Source organism: Mercenaria mercenaria, chromosome 3 (assembly GCF_021730395.1).
Source record: "Mercenaria mercenaria strain notata chromosome 3, MADL_Memer_1, whole genome shotgun sequence".
NCBI classification, from domain to species: Eukaryota; Metazoa; Mollusca; class Bivalvia; order Venerida; family Veneridae; genus Mercenaria; species Mercenaria mercenaria.
The window spans coordinates 75,989,265-76,007,364 of record NC_069363.1 but is presented as its reverse complement, the minus strand read 5'-3'; positions in this window follow the sequence as shown (position 1 = coordinate 76,007,364).

Sequence of the window (18,100 nt, the reverse complement as noted above, 5' to 3'; positions counted from 1 at the left end):
TCAATAGGGTCATGGTTTACAGCAAGCTGCTTTCAAAAAAGTGAGAACTGTTGTCGGTGTGACGTTAAACCCAACAGAAACAAAAAAATCAAAATGAAGGAAGGTGTTACACATTTTGAGGGTTCAACGCAATACGGGCGTATCTGCATATAATAATCATATGTAGATACGCCCTTATTGCATTGAACCCTCGATTTTGGAATATGTTTAATAGAGATCACTATTGCTAAGTGAACAAAAAAAAATGGGAGCGATCAATAACTCAACTTCAGATAAACATAATCAAATGAAACTTTGCCTGAAGCAAACTTATATCATTACCTGGGCAAGTCACTAGAAATGAAGAAAAAATAGCGTTTTCTCAAAAGTTTGGACTGATATTCTAAAATGCAAATTAGCCTGTAAGAAACAAAATGTACCTTTTAGAAATACTGAGGTTGGGATCACATGATGGTCCAATTAGGCCATGGTCACAGTTACTAAAAATAAACAGTTAACGTTATCAACTCGGTAACTTAGTAACTCTGAGGATTATGTGAATAAAATGAAACATCTCCTGTTAACTTCCCAGGTATGAAGGGTTATGGATGATTGCTTTTAAATTGCCAAATAAAAATTATGCAGAATAACTTGTATTACAGTAACCTTTTGCTACCTTTTTTTTACCTTAATCACGTAGAAACAAATAGCCTAAACGATAACAAAAATGCAGTGCAAGGGCAGATCCAGTGGGAATGTGAAGTCCTCTGCCCCTATCTCCCCAAAATCTGGCGAGAGTACATTTTTGATAGAGTAAAAAGTGAGACCTCTGTTTTTAGCCCACCATCATCAGATGGTGGGCTATTCAAATCACTCTGCGTCCGTCCGTCAGTCCGTCCGTCCTTCCGTCCGTTAACAATTTCTCGTTATCGCATCTCCTCAGAAACTACCTGGGGGATTTTGACCAAACTTTGTCAGAATGATGTATTGGTACCCTAGTTGTGTCCCCCTGAAAATCAGACTGGTTCAACAATTTTTTAGTTAGTTATGGCCCTTTGTTTATTTCTATAATTTACATAGATTTATATAGGGAAAAACTTTGAAAATCTTCTTGTCCAAAACCACAGAGCCTAGGGCTTTGATATTTGGTATGAAGCATCATCTAGTGGTCCTCTACCAAGATGATTCAAAATATTTCCTTGGGGTCTAATATGGCCCCGCCCCGGGGGTCACATGGTTTATATAGACATATAGGGAAAAACTTTGAAAAACCTCTTGTTCAAAACCACAGGGCCTAGGGCTTTGATATTTTGTATATGACATCATCTAGTGGTCTTCTACTAAGATTGTTCAAATTATTCCCCTAGGGTCAAATATGGCTCCGCCCCGGGGGGTCACATGGTTTACATAGACTTACATAGGGAAAAACGTTGAAAAACTTCTTGTCCAAACCACAAAGCCTAGGGCTTTGGCATTTGTAATGTAGCATCATCTAGTGGTTCTCTACTAAGTTTGTTCAAATTATCCCCCTAGGGTCAAATATGGCCCCACCCTGGGGGTCACATGGTTCATATAGACTTATATAGGGAAAAGATTTTAAAATCTTCTTGTCAATAACCTACAACATTCAAATTTGGACCACATGTATGGTTTTGAGTGGCATGATGAACCTTGACATGAGTTGACCTTGATTTTGACCTAGTGACCTACTTTCACATTTCTGTAGCTACAGCCTTCAAATTTGGACCACTTGCATAGTTTTGTGCACTGCAAAAAACTTTGACCTTGACTTTGACCTAGTGACCTACTTTCACATTTTTGAAGGTACAGGCTTCAAATTTGGACCACATGCATAGTTTTGTGTTCTGAATTGGAATTTGACCTTGATTTTGACCTACTGACCTACTTTCACATTTCTCAAGCTACAGCCTTCAAATTTGGACCACATGCATAGTTTTGTGTACCGAAACAAACTTTGACCTTTACATTGACCTAGTGACCTACTTTCACATTTTTGAAGGTACAGGCTTCAAATTTGGAACACATGCATAGTTCTGTGTTCCGAAATAAAATTTGACCTTGATTTTGATCTAGTGACCTACTTTCACATTTCTCGAGCTACAGCCTTCAAATTTGGACCACATGCATAGTTTTGTGTACCGAAATGAACTTTGACCTTAAGATTGACCTAGTGACCTACTTTCACATTTCTGTAGCTACAGGCTTCAAATTTAGACCACATGCATAGGATTGTGTACCGAAACAAACTTTGACCTTGACATTGACCTAGTGACCTACTTCCACATTTTTGAAGGTACAGGCTTTAAATTTGGACCACATGCATAAATTTGTGTTCTGAAGTGTAATTTGGCCTTGATTTTGACCTGGTGACCTACTTTCACATTTCGTCCTTGAAATTGATCTAGTGACCTACTTTCACATTTCTCAAGCTACAGCTTTCGAATTTTGACCACATGCAAAGTGTTGTGTACGGAAATGAAATTTGACCTTGAGCTAGTCAGTAAGTCTTGAAATTTGGAACACTCAAAAATGGCACATTGGTGGGCGCCAAGATCACTCTGTGATCTCTTGTTATCAGTAATATTCATAACTGCTGAAGTGAGGGAACACTAACAGTCAGAATTGGAAGCTGTTGTTCTGGTCAGAGTGCTGTGTATTTTAAAAGTGACGTGTCAGATATGTTAAATATAAATTGGTTTCACCCGTATTAGAAATACATGCTAAAAACCTTTTCAAGGGGGCTTGCCCTCAAACACCTTTGAAATATTTGCATCACCACCCACCCAAAGCCAAGATCAGCTCCTGAATTGAGTGTAAATTTTGGATACAAATATCACTGCATTAAAAATTTGATTGTCAGGAAATGATTTATCATGACTAATTTTGGTAGGATATGGAAGAATTAGTTCTAATATTTCAAAATGTTTAGCTTGTCTGATTTTTTTTTTTTAGCCCACCATCATCAGATGGTGGGCTATTCAAATCACTCTGCGTCCATGGTCCGACGTCCGTCCTTCCGTCCTTCCGTTAACAATTTCTCGTTATCGCATCTCCTCAGAAACTACTGGGGGGATTTTGACCAAACTTTGTCAGAATGATATATTGGTACCCTAGTTGTGTCCCCCTGAAAATCAGACTGGTTCAACAATTTATGAGTGAGTTATGGCCCTTTGTTTATTTCTATATTTTACATAGATTTATATAGGGAAAAACTTTGAAAACCTTCTTGTCCAAAACCACAGAGCCTAGGGCTTTGATATTTGGTATGAAGCATCATCTAGTGGTCCTCTACCAAGATGATTCAAATTATTTCTCTGGGGTCAAATATCGCCCCGCCCTGGGGGTCACATGGTTTATATAGACTTATATAGGGAAAAACTTTGAATAACCTCTTGTCCAAAACCACAGGGCCTAGGGCTTTGATATTTTGTATGTGACATCATCTAGTGGTCTTCAACTAAGATTGTTCAAATTATACCCCTAGGGTCAAATATGGCCTCGCCCTGGGGGTCATATGGTTTACATAGACTTATATAGGGAAAAACTTTGAAAATCTTCTTGTCCAAACCACAAAGCCTAGGGCTTTGATACTTGTAATGTAGCATCATCTAGTGGTTCTCTACCAAGTTTGTTCAAATTATGCCCTAGGGTCAAAAATGGCCCCGCCACGGGGGTCACATGGTTCATATAGACTTGTATAGGGAAAAGCTTTTAAAATGTTCTTGTCAATAACTACAACATTCAAATTTGGACCACATGTATATTTTTAAGTGGCAAGATGAACCTTGACATGAGTTGACCTTGATTTTGACCTAGTGACCTACTTTCACATTTCTGTAGCTACAGCCTTCAAATTTGGACCACATGTATATTTTTGAGTGGCAAGATGAACCTTGACATGAGTTGACCTTGATTTTGACCTAGTGACCTACTTTCACATTTCTGTAGCTACAGCCTTCAAATTTGGACCACATGCATAGTTTTGTGCACTGGAAAAAACTTTGACCTTGATTTTGACCTAGTGACCTACTTTCACATTTTTGAAGGTACAGGCGTCAAATTTGGACCATATGCATAGTTCCGTGTTTCAAAATTAAATTTGACATTGATTTTGATCTAGTGACCTACTTTCACATTTCTCGAGCTACAGCCTTCAAATTTGGACCACATGCATAGTTTTGTGTACTGAAAAAAACTTTGACCTTCACATTGACCTAGTGACCTACTTTCACATTTTTGAAGGTACAGGCTTTGAATTTGGACCACATGCATAGATTTGTGTTCTGAAGTGTAATTTGACCTTGATTTTGGCCTAGTGACCTACTTTCACATTTCTCAAGCTACAGCCTTCAAATTTGGACCACTTGCATAGTTTTGTGTACTGAAATGAACTTTGACCTTTACTTTGACCTAGTGACCTACTTTCACATTTTTAAGGTACAGGCTTCAAATTTGGACCACATGCATAGTTTTGTATTCCAAAAAAATATTTGACCTTGATTTTGACCTAGTGACCTACTTTTACATTTTTCAAGCTACAGCCTTCAAATTTGGACCACATGCATAGTTTTGTATACCGAAACAAACTTTGACCTTTACATTGACCTAGTGACCTACTTTCACATTTTTGAAGGTCGAGCTTCAAATTTGGACCACATGCATAGGATTGTGTACCGAAACAAACTTTGACCTTGACATTGACCTAGTGACCTACTTTCACATTTCTCCAGCTACAGCTTTCGAATTTGGACCACATGCACAGTGTTGTGTACGGAAATGAAATTTGACCTTGAGCTGGTCAAGTCTAGAAATTTGGAACACTCAAAAATGGCACATTGGTGGGCGCCAAGATCACTCTGTGATCTCTTGTTTTTTTTTTTTTTTTTTTTTTTTTTTTTTAAATAAATCTTCAAGGTATTGTAGTCACTTGATTGTCAGAATTGTTTAAGATTTTTGTTTACTAAAAGCTACAGTTTCGCTCAAAGGCTATAAGAGCTGTAGCTTTAAAACTTTGCAAAATTGAATCATATTGTACTAGGTCATATGTTTATGTATGACTGTAAGAAGTTTCATTTAAATCTCAATTGTAGAAAAATTTCTTTCAGGAAAATGTAATCAACAATGGGATTTTCCCATATACTCTCCTAATGAAAAATCAAGCATATGACCCTATCATTTTTATTTCAAATTTTCTACTGGTACGTAAATTCTGAAGTTTTGAAAATCAGGGTTTAATAAAATTGTTCACTAGAAATAAATTTGATCCGAATGTGCAGAACTACCTTCAAGTTAGAACAATTCTCGAAATAAAAGAATTTGTAATTTAAAAAGGGCCTGGCTACCGGTATGTTTGACAACAGTGTAAATTGCACATTTTATAAAGAATAAGTTTGAAATAGGATTAAATTTAGTTACACCTAAAGGTTTTTTGAAATGCCCATATTCCAGAAAAATCCTGATTCTGTAAGTAATGTATCCTTACACAGGACTTGTCTCTTAAGACTTTTTGCATTTCTGGCTGGAGGATGTGTGGCTTTAAACTTTAGCCTGAAGACGGCAAGTGATTTTGCTTTTAAGACCAGTGCAAACCACAGATCAGCCTGCACATCCTTGCAGCATGCTGATCATCCATGCAGACTAATCATGGTCTGCACTGTTCGATATTCAGTAAGAAAGTTTTCTGTGAACACGCCTTTGAATAATAAGTGGTGCTGCCCAAAGTGAATGATGGACCAGTCCATTTTAGAAATTTAGGAGGGTAAAGGTTAACTTACAACCATTTCATAATCTAACATCTTGCCTCTAGACCAGAGACCAACTGTACTAAATCACCAGTCTATTTATGGATGGTCATCTAGGTTGTTATATAACTTATACTATTATACAACTTAACCCTTATCCTGCCAAATTTCTATAATGAACTTATCCATCTTCCAATTTGGACAGTACCAGTTACTGTTAAGGGGTGGTTACCCAAAAGATGCTGACTGAATGGCAAACAGTGCAGATCCATGCAGTCTTATCATGATCAAGACTGGTTGCAAAGGCAGAATCAATCGTGTCCAGCATGATTAGGGTTAAATCCTTTTGTCACAACAAAACTAAGCAAAATTTGGTATTTCCGTGCAAGCTGAAATAGAAAAAAAGCTCTTCTACCAATTGAGAAATACAATAATGCTATAATTATGGTGTGTTTATGATACGAAATGGAAAGCATTATTGCAATTGTCTAAGATTTATATACTTTGGTAATGTTTGCAAGATGTGATGAATTTCGAACTATAAGAAACCAACCCAGGATTGTCTCCAGATGGCCCCGCTACACCTCTTAGTGTCAAAAACTTGAAACAAGGAAAACAAATATCACGTGCACTTTGCCCTTTACCTTGGGTGGTATACTTGTCTTTCACAAACTGTCTGGTAGTTTAGTTTTCAGTGTTATGACAATGTGAAGATCTTATTGATTTATATTTGAGCCGTGCCATGAGAAAACCAACATAGTGGCTTTGCGACCAACATGGATCCAGACCAGCCTGTGCATCTGCGCAGTCTGGTCAAGATCCATGCTGTTCGCTTTCAAAACCTATAGCAATTAGAGAAACTGTTAGCCAACAGCATAGATCCTGACCAGTCACTGCGAGGATGTGCAGGCTGGTCTGGATCCATGCTGGTCGCAAAGCTACAATGTTGGTTTTCTCATGGCGCGGCTCATTCATAAAAAAGTAGTTTTTAAGATTAATCATTTGTTAACACTTCCGTGAATTGTGAAAAAAAGTAAGAAACTTCTTCAATAATTATTTAGGCCATAATAATTTGATAACTGCATAATCATTAAATTTTAATCATCATCCCCATCAGGTTAGCTATTTTTACTGCGGCCATTTTATTTTCTAAAATAGAATTGACTCTTTTAGAGCTGTTTCAAAATTATTTTTACCAAATTTGTTTTGGTTGTTTTATTTTATGTAATTGCTTTATATTTGAGCCGTGCCATGAGAAAACCAACATAGTGGGTTTGCGACCAGCATGGATCGAGACCAGCCTGCGCATCCGCGCAGTCTGGTCAGGCTCCATGCTGTTCGCTTTTAAAGCCTATTGGAATTGGAGAAACTGTTAGCGAACAGCATGGATCCTGACCAGACTGCGCGGATGCGCAGGCTGGTCTGGATCCATGCTGGTAGCAAAGCCACTATGTTGGTTTTCTCATGGCACGGCTCATTTCATCTCACTAAAATTTGATTGACAACCTCTTTATATACTGCTGTTTTTATATTTTAGCCCATCATCTTATTCATGTTAATATAGGATATACCATCACATTAAAGAAATAATAAATTCCTCCCCTGTCATCCCCTTTTAATAGATATTTGGCTGATAATTTTGCAGTTGATTTAAGATGGCCATAAACTGTCTTCATAATAATTAATATTGATTTGTGAATTCTTCCGTTTTGTCAGTCATAAAAAAAAATATCTTGGTATTTTGATATTTCCTATTGTACATTTCAGAATGTACATTTTGAATTCCAAAGAGTTATAAAATTTCAGTTTTGACCATATTTGGTGATGCATTGTTAAATAACTTTCAAGTAGTATAAAAGTAATATTCCCGGAAAAGAAATGGACAGTTTCGATAAAAAAATGAAAAAAGACAGAAATCATGATAAAAAATTTATTCTATCAAAATCATTTTTGATTGTAACTTCATAATTAATGAAGACGTTTCAGAAATTTAAAAAAAAATCTGTTCCCACCCTTTGAATGAAGAGTATTTACACGTATAATATAAATTTGTCTTATACAAGGGAAATAATAGAAAAATCTTCACATCAAATAGATGAATCAAACTTTTAAAGGTTGTATATAAAGTAGGTGCAAAAATGAAGCCCAAGTTCACAGAAAAAGAAAAATGGGCTGCTGTGTTCAGCTTGAGTGGATTTTCCCAGATCGGATCTCAAGAGGAGCGCATGCGCCGAATGTGATCCATCCTTGCAAAATCCACGAGAGCCGAATACAAAATCCCAGATCTAGCTACTGTTGTAATGATCCTTTTATTATATACCTCCATCTTTTTGTTTGTTTATTTATAATGGAATGAAATCCTAAATGTGTGTTGATGTTAAATGAAATGAGTGATGTTTTTGTGTGCGCTATTTATATAACTGTGTCAGCTCATGCATATTAATGAAAGTAGTCCAGCAACATACAATACCGAAGGTACAATACAGGATTTTGGAAGGTACAATACGTTTTTTTTTTTTCAGCCTGTTTGTGTTTCCTTGTGAAATGCAAGCTGTATTTTTGAGGTATATAATAAATAACTCTCTTTTCATGTAAAACAACCAATTGAAAAGTGCTTAAAATTATATGATTGAATAAAAACAGAAAGGAGATAAAAGATAATTCAAAAGTTTATTAATAATTTTACTGCTAATGGGAACATTTCTTGGAATTAAAATCTTTGGTATTTGATGTCAATGATACATAGAAAATTACCAAAAAAAAAAAATATGCACCCTTCAATAAATGATAAAAATGCTTCTTGTAATGTACATCAGAATTCTTTGATTTGTTTATTTATTGAATTTATTTGAGTATTTTTGTGCTCCATGAAATTTTCACGGATTGTATTGTAGTCACTGCTTCGTCTGTCCGTCTGTACTGAATTCTTGTCCGGGCTATTTCTCAGAAACCACTGGCTAAAATCCATTGAAATTCATTGGGAGCTTCTCTACTAAGAAAAGATGACTTCCAGTGGTAAGACACTTGACCACAAAACCAGTGGTCTCCAGTCGGGCCCGGGCATTCCTCCGAATAGAATTTTAACATTTCTGTCAGTCTGTCCGCAATTTTCGTGTCCGGTCCATATCTTTGTCATCGATGCATGGATTTTCAAATAACTTTGCATGAATTAGTACCACAGTAAGACGACGTGTCGCACGCAAGACCCAGGTCCGTAGCTCAAAAGTCAAGGTCATACTTAGATGTTAAAGGTCATTTTTCATGATAGTGCATTCGTGTCCGGTCCATATCTTTGTCATCCATGGATGGATTTTCAAATAACTTGGCATGAATGTGTACCACAGTAAGACGACGTGTCGTGCGCAAGACCCAGGTCCGTAGCTCAAAGGTCAAGGCCACACTTAGACGTTAAAGGTCATTTTTCATGATAGTGCATTCGTGTCCGGTCCATATCTTTGTCATCCATGGATGGATTTTCAAATAACTTGGCATGAATGTGTACCACAGTAAGACGACGTGTCGCGCGCAAGACCCAGGTCCGTACCTCAAAGGTCAAGGTCACACTTAGACGTTAAAGGTCATATATCATGATAGTGCATTGATGGGCGAGTCCGGTCCATATCTTTCATTCATGCATGGATTTTAAAATTATTGGGCATGAATGTGTACCACAGTAAGACGATGTGTCCCGCGCAAGACCCAGGTCCGTAGGTCAAAGGTCCTAAACTCTAACATCGGCCATAACTATTCATTCAAAGTGCCATCAGAGGCATGTGTCATCCTATGGAGACAGCTCTTGTTACTTTCTTACTTACTATTATCAACATTCTTCAAGAGGGTGGGTAACCGTGGGCAACTCTGATTAAACTTAGATACACGCACTTGCACATTTATTTTCCCATATTTTAACAAGCGCTGACAGCAAGGAAAAGAAAAATTTTTTATTAAGTAATAATTAGTATTAATTTGTAATTGTCAAATAAAACGCAACACGAATTTTTTGCATACAATCCTTTACCTACTGCATTTTTTTTTACTGTTTTCGTTAATGAAATTTGACATTTTTACCACGCCCATAGAGATTTCATTTTAATCATAATCATTAAATAAATCATATTTTAATAGATTTCATTCTCATTAAACAATATCTGAAAATGTTTCCCATGAAAATACCTCGAATTTTGAAAAGAAAGGGATTAAACATATTTTTGAAAAACTGATATATGATAATTGACAAATATAACAAGAAAAGAACAAAGTATTTGAAAGGAACTCTTTTCAGTTGCAGGTTATGTAAATATATTAAACCTGTATTACTTTGATGTAGCCCTTTTGTGTAATTCAACCTTTTGAATCGATGTAATTAAACACATAAAAACGCATAAAAGGTATGATATTAGGCTTGTTCACAAGTATCAATCGTGTATCAATTCAGATTTGAGTGTAACCTGTAATTTATATAATTGCTCATTTGAAATATATGACCACCATAGTGAAGTTTTTTGGCTTTCCAATTTTTCTTTATGTTTGCATGTTTCGATGACTCATATAATAGGATTTGCAAAAAAATTGAGATGTTCTCAAATAACACTGTTTGATTGAACTGAAGGAAGTTATATACTGGTATATTGTGTTAAAAAGAACCTTTTTATATGTAAAATTTCATTATTTATGATGTATTAAATTGTTTTAATTATATAATGCAAGACAGTGACAGTAGTGAAAATTATCATATTGAATAAGCAAGGCCTTAGTTACACATGTTTTATCATCTGATATATTTCTAGGTGTTAAGAGTCCATATGCCCATATATTTCAGCATTTGATTGATGAGCCATGGTATATCAAATGATAAACCATGTGAAGCTCTTGATGATATGTATTCTAACAAGGCTGTAAAATTTGTATTACCAAACCTTTGCTGATTTATTGGGACTGGGCAAGAGTTGAAACAAGTCAAGTGTCATATTGCAGAAATTGATGTGAAATGGTCTCTCAGTTGTCTGCTTTTCAAGCCTATTTTCATCTTTTGGTGCTAGATTAATATATTTCATGGCCTTACTTGAACCTATGGTTCAGGGCTAGTTAAAGTATAGGTGTATGCTATTTCGGTTGAGTCTTAATGAAACTTTGTAGAATGTATGCCTCAACAAAATCACTGACTTTTTTGATATGGGTATTTGGGATCAGAAACTTATATCTATAGGTCAAACGATGCAAGAACTGTGTTAGGCAGCATTTTCTATTTGATCTTCATAAAACTTAGCTAGAATATTTTTATTTGAATTGTCCACAAAAAAAGACAAAACTGGGTTATGTGGGGTCAGAAACTAGGTCACTAGATAAAATCATAGAAAAACCTTATAATCCCTAGAGAGCCTAATGTTTATCAGAGCTTTAGAAACAGGGTCAGAATGAATACCAAGTTTTAAGCTGTATTAACTAGGGTCAGAAACCAGTTTGTAACTTGATGTTCTTAGTTCAAAAACTAGGTCATTAAGTGAACTTTTCATCACTCTAGAGGACATATTTTCTACCCCAGGAGTGTTTTTAAGAGTGGCAATAGTGAAGCTGAGTCAGTTTGGCAGATAATGGGTCACTAAGTCATAGAAAAACATTAGATATCATATTTTGTCTGGATCTTCATAAAACTTTTCCAGTCCAACTTGTTTCATTCTTAACACAGTTGATACTTTTCATGATACAGCATGTCAGATCTAAAGGTCAAAGTTAGGTATATTGTATATAATCTAGCCCCAGCACACACACATGCACGGGCATGCACTCAGGAGAAAGGAGAGAGAGAGAGAGCGCGCATAAATAGGTATACTTTATTTGTATTTTGTGAAATGTTCAGTATCTTGTCAAAACCTATCTGATAATTTGCGTGTAGGAACTCAACAGATTTTTAATAAACCGCATAAGGTTCCATTTCATTTTTGTCAGTTTGAAAACAGGGACGTATTATGGACGCCCTTTCGAAGTCGTGCAACGGAGATAGAGTACAGACCGTGACATTTAACAATGATGGAATGACTTTTGATGAACAGCACAACGTGTTCAACACATTAACAGTGTCATGCGCAAACATTTAACAGTCAAGGTCACATTGTGTCAAGTGCAAATTCATGAATGACTGTTGTCAAGAATTTCCGTGAGGTTTATATAATCTTTCATAATTTACAAATGAGCATTTCAGCCACATGTACCATCTTAATTCATTTTATCACATTAGAACAAGGAAAAAATAAAAACTTGTTGGCAATTTTTCTCATGCTTTTTTTAGGATTTTAATGTAACCCTTGGTTGCAATGTTTCATGTGACCATCTGTGACGTTCAGTTTCATGCGAAGAACAAAATAAAGACAAGTGTCAATTATATGCCAAAGTAGATACATAGAAGATAAAATTGTCCAACAGTTCTTTTTGAGGAGGTTTTGATTGACTTAGAACCAGAACATAAACACGTCAGACACGAAACTTGTCATAGCCACAGTATCGAAACTTCTAATGAATTACTTCTTTATTGTACTATAAATATCTTATATTGTCAGACGATTCCATTTCAAGTCAAATGTCGAAAAATACAGACACTTATTCATGAGTAGTATAACAAAACATAGCTCATGACTAATTCCCAATTTGAGGGGTACTAGTAATAGTTTATGGCAAAGATTATTTGGCTACAATTTTTTTTTTTTTTTTTTATTTTTAAAGGAAAATCCTAATATTTTACTACTAAATAATTATATTGTACTTTTATGTATCAATTGACCTTGGAAACCAGGCCCTTTCTTAACTGTACAACAATTTTACGTTAATTTTGTGTATTTGACAAGTACCTACTGTAGGTTTTTGGCTTACAATCCTAAATCAAATCAATGATTAAAACGAACCACAAAACTTAAAATGTTTGCTAAATCAGGGGTTTTGAGTAAAAAATGTTTGGGTTGTACGGTGTAATATTTGTTGGGACATTCTTTGCACTATCGTGTCATTGATCAAAACTTGCAATTCACTGTAAAGTAATGAGACAGCATTCCGAGTTATAACAGGAGAAAGTATTCAGAACATGAATTTAAAACAATGATGGGAATAAATCTACTTTTAATACAAGCACAAACTGTAAGAATATGCAAACATTTTAAACAGCTAAGAATATGCAAACATTTTAAACAGCCATGTACATTTTGTATACGTGCAAAAGTTCATGTATGAGGGTGGTTCAAGAAGTTCCGTGAGGTTATAACATTTTTCATATTTTACAAATACAATTTACAGCCATCATTGTACATCTTATATTACATTTTATACATTACAACTGAAAACAGTTCTTAAATAGACTTTGTTGGCAATTTATTCTCTTTCTTTTTTTTCATTTTAAGTGTACCGTGATGGTTTTGCAAGGTTTCATTGTGACGTCATCTTGGTGACGTTACAAGTTTTCGATATAAGAACAAAATAATAACATTTACAATTTATATTTGCTTCCGTATTTCATGTTTAAGATACACGGTAGAAGATTTAAAATTGTGCAACAGTTCACCTTTTTTAGGAGGTTTTGATCTGAGCATTAGAAGGCGCTAGAACAAAACGACGTCAACGTCACGACCTTTGCACCACCTAGTCCATACATGTACGTCGAAACTTGCAAATGAATACTTTTTATTGACAAAATATTCAGTTGTCATGTCGAATGTCCATACAAGTATTCAAAATTTCAGATACAAGATACAAGAAACTTTATTGTACATCGGATGTAGTATAACAAATAACATTAGCTCATGAGCTATTTCCCGACAAACAACAGAAAAGGGCGACTAGTAAGATAGTTTATGGCCAAGTTATTGGAACTTTTTTAACTTCCCTCAAATAATGTACTGTAGTTTTACCTTTCTTCAGAAGGCCTGAAAAATAATAATTTATCACTGTAACGTAAGAATATTGATATTTCGTCTTTAAATAATGAATAAATCAATCTCATCCTCTGAAGACGGCAGGGCCTTCTTGAAACACGTAAAACAATCTTTCACGTAATTGATATTTGAACAAAGTAAACCTTCTTTCCGCTTACAATCCTAAATTCAAACATTATGAAAACGAAGCCACGAAACTCGTTACTGGTAAAATGTTTGTCTTGTATCGAGTTATGAATATAAAACAGCTGTTAAATAGGCATTGTACGGTTGTCAATATTGTGTTAAGGGGACATCTTTTGCAAGTATCGGCTCATGATCAAGAAACTCTCAACACTTTGTTGACATCGGTCTAACGGCGCCAGTCCGGATTAATATAGTGGCATATGGTAATGAAAAAAGGTCCAATTCTTGTCCCGACTATAAACGTTTGGACAAGGTTTACGACACGTATAGGCGACGTTACTAGGGCTACTGATTTTCAAAATAAAAAAAATTAGACAAGTTGCTGCGCTACTGATGCTTTGGGTTTTCTTTTCATCACAGAAGACATTATTTTCTTTGATTATTAAAGTTTTTTCTACTTTGTATTTTCTATTTAAAAATATTTCCGTTCTGTAACTTACTAAGCTATACAATTGTCTCACAAATCTTATGCTGCAAATTTAACGAAAACTTCAAAAATAAAGCAATTAAACTTCACACAATGATGAAAATATATAGTTATCAAGGATGAACACCATATTTTCGTGAAAATACTGCATATGGTGTTTACTCCTGAAAGATATTTCAGTCTTGCGCTGAAACAAACAAATCTGCTCTACGTACCTATGTCCATGTAACGGATGTTCATGAGCAATAACTTAATAACCTGACCCAGTAAACCAAATAAGTGAAACAAGCAATTGAAAAGGTAATAACTTTTACACGCCCGAATGGACGTATTATATTATGACGCCGGTGTCCGCCCGTCCGTTAACAATTTCGTGTCCACTTTGTAACTCATGAACTCTGTGAAGGATTTCGAAGAAACTTGACACAAGTGTTCACCACATCGAGACGACTCGCAGAGCGCGTGTTTCGTATGGCTTGCTTACACGGAGGAGTCAAAGGTCAAACCTCCGGACGTATATTGCTCCGCATTGCGGTGCTCTTGTTTTGATTAGTACTCAACTGACTGAGGTAATTAAAGAATATATTTCAAGGGAGATAATTTATCTGGAAAAAAAAGAAGTTCGGCACTGTGAGTGATATCAATTTATATCTCGTTGCTATTTTCCAGTATTTCACCAATAAGCATAAAATAAAATAATATATCAGTAAGCTTGCAAAAAGCATCCTTAAAAAACAACATCCGAATGACTAACATTTTCATATAATAATGAAAAATGAACGACTTTCATCACCATGTTTTTGAGTGTTTTTAGTACAATGTGCATAAATAGATAAATACACAGCATGCCATTAAGAGTTTAGTCCTGTCTGCAACGATTTCTTAGATATTATCAAATTAAGATTAAAAATCACTTAAATATTATTTGCTTTATTTATTGACTTGCAGCCGGTTTCGAAATATCCGTGGGAGTGTAAGAGTATTTGTTTCTAACAGAAAAAATAATTTCACTTTTTATTACAAAATATTCCTTTTAATGTGACACGTGTGTTTAGACGCCGGCAAAATTGTCATTTCCTAAATTACCTTTTACAATTGCTAAAATTGACAAATTATTACACGAACTATCAATTTAAAGGTACAGACTTTTAACTTGTCCTTAATCTCCCAACATTGTTCACATCGCTAAGTAGAACTCTTATGTCAGTGCCCGCTTAATTTGTCAGCTTTAACTGTCGGTTGGTTATCATTTGTTTAAACTTAAGGGCCCTTCACGTCATATGTAGAAACTTGAAAGACAAAACTTAGACCGAGAATAAGTATCAAAATGATTTTAAACACGTGAAATACGTGCAAAATAGTCGGAGTTATTAGAAGGTTGTCAAGGATGGGTCTATGAAGAGTTTTTGATACACAGTAATTTTGACATGTTTGTTGGAAACAAGTTTAACGTGACACGAATGTTTAGACGCCCTGTGAAATTCTTATTTTTTTATTTTTTCATTTTCAGATAATTTAAAGCACTTTCGAAATGTTAAAAATTGATAACTTTTCGGTCTAAGTGATACAGTGTCAGTTTTTCAAAAAACTTATCCCCCTTTTTAATGAGATACAAAGAACTTGAAAGAAATGTGGGGCAGCAAAAACACGTCTCTTGCTCTCAAGATGTTTTATAAATATTTATGTGTATAAGTGGAAAAATGATATAACGAATTTACAGAAACTCCGATGGCCTTTGACAGTTTGGAGAAAAAATATTGAAAGAGTTTAATGTGAATTTTTTTACAACGTTCTATGATTCCGCGAAGTATAGACTTCAAGATTTATTTTAAAGTCATGGCGCGTTTAGAGCATGTGACTTATATAATGATTTAATTAAACAAATATAAAACAAGAGGGCCGAGATGGCCCTAGGTCGCTCACCTGACAAACACACCATAGCAAACCATAACAGTGTAAACATGTTTGACCTAGTTATTTCATGGAAAAAAATATTCTGACCAATTATCATTAAAATTGGAGCAAAAAGTATCAATTAGTATTTTCTTTGATTTGACCTAGTGACCTAGGTTTTGACCCCAGGTGACCCATATTCAAACTTGACCTAGATTTCATCAAGACTATCATTCTGACCAAATTTCATGAAGATCAATTGAAAAATACAGCCTCTATCGCATACACAAGGTTTTTCTTTGATTTGACCTAGTGACCTAGTTTTTAACCCAGACTACCCATATTCGAACTTGACCTAGATTTCATCAAGGCAACCATTCTGACCAAATTGTATGAAAATCCAGATTTTGTGACGATATATAATAACAGTAGTTTAGAGTGAGGGTATGACTCTGAATTTTTATGTGATGTCACAAATACATTTTTAAGAGGAATTATGTTTTTAAATTATGTCTTTTTTGTATAAAAAAATATAGGTAGAGAAAGCAAAGAAAAAACACCCAAAAATACACCAGATTGCACCATTTTAAACCTTCAATTTCAAAATTTTCCGAAGGAGGACCCCCCGACCCCCCGCTCACATTCCGCTGGCTACTTTTCTTTCATCACTGACTACTTCAAACTTTAGGGAAAGCCCTGCCCAAGATGACCCAATATTCGAATTTGACCTAAATTTCATTAAGGCAATCATTCTGACCAAAATTCACGAAGATCAATTGAAAAATTCAGCCTCTATCGCATACACTAGGATTTTCTTTAATTTGACCCAGTGACCTAGTTTCTGACTCCAGATGACCCATTTTCGAATTTGGCCTAAATTTCATCAAGGTAATCATTGTGACAAAATTCATGAAGATCAATTGAGAAATACAGCCTATATCGCATACACAAGGTTTTTCTTTGATTTGACCTAGTGACCTAGTTTTTGACCCCAGATGACCCATTTTTGAACTTGGCCTAGATTTTATCAAGGTAATCATTCTGACAAAATTTCATGAAGATCTATTAAAAAAACAGCCTCTATCGCATACACAAGGTTTTTGTTCGATATGACCTAGTGACCTAGTTTTTGACCCCAGATAACCCATTTTCAAACTCGGCCTAGATTTTATCAAGGTAATCATTCTGACAAAATTTCATGAAGATCAGTTGGAAAAAAAACAGCCTCTATCGCATACACAAGTTTTTTCTTTGATTTGACCTAGTGACCTAGTTTTTGACCCCAGATGACCCATTTTCGAACTCGTCCTAGATTTTATCAATCATTCTGACAAAATTTCATGAAGATCAGTTGAGAAATACAGCCTCTGTCGCATACACAAGCTAAATGTTGACAGACGACGGACAGACAGACGCCGGACATTGAGCGATCACAAAAACTCACCTGAGCATTGCTCAGATGAGCTAACAACAACGACTTGCATGCTATATTTACTAGCTGTCTCTTGAGTTTAGGTTCCTATGACAACGAAAAGGGATGACTATTGCAAACGGACAGTATGCCAAAAATGTGTTCCTGGACAAAAGCCTACAACAATCAGCTTGTGATTCAACAAATATTTGATATTTCTGATTGTATACTGTAAAGGTGTATTCATTATAAGAAAATAGCATGGGATATATAATATTCTTGAAATGATAACGGTATAGTGGTATATTTTGGGGAGGATACTGGGGGTGTCCTTTTTTATTTTCCTTTTTTTTAACCAGGTTTTCAACGAAAACCTGAGTGATTAGATTGGGGTATGTCGTTGGTCGGGCGGGCGGGCGGATGGGCGGCGGCGTCAAACTGGTGTTTCCGGTCAATAACCTTTGTTTCGGTAAAGATATTTGAATAAAACTTGGTATGTATGTAGCTTATATCAAGACAAAGGCTG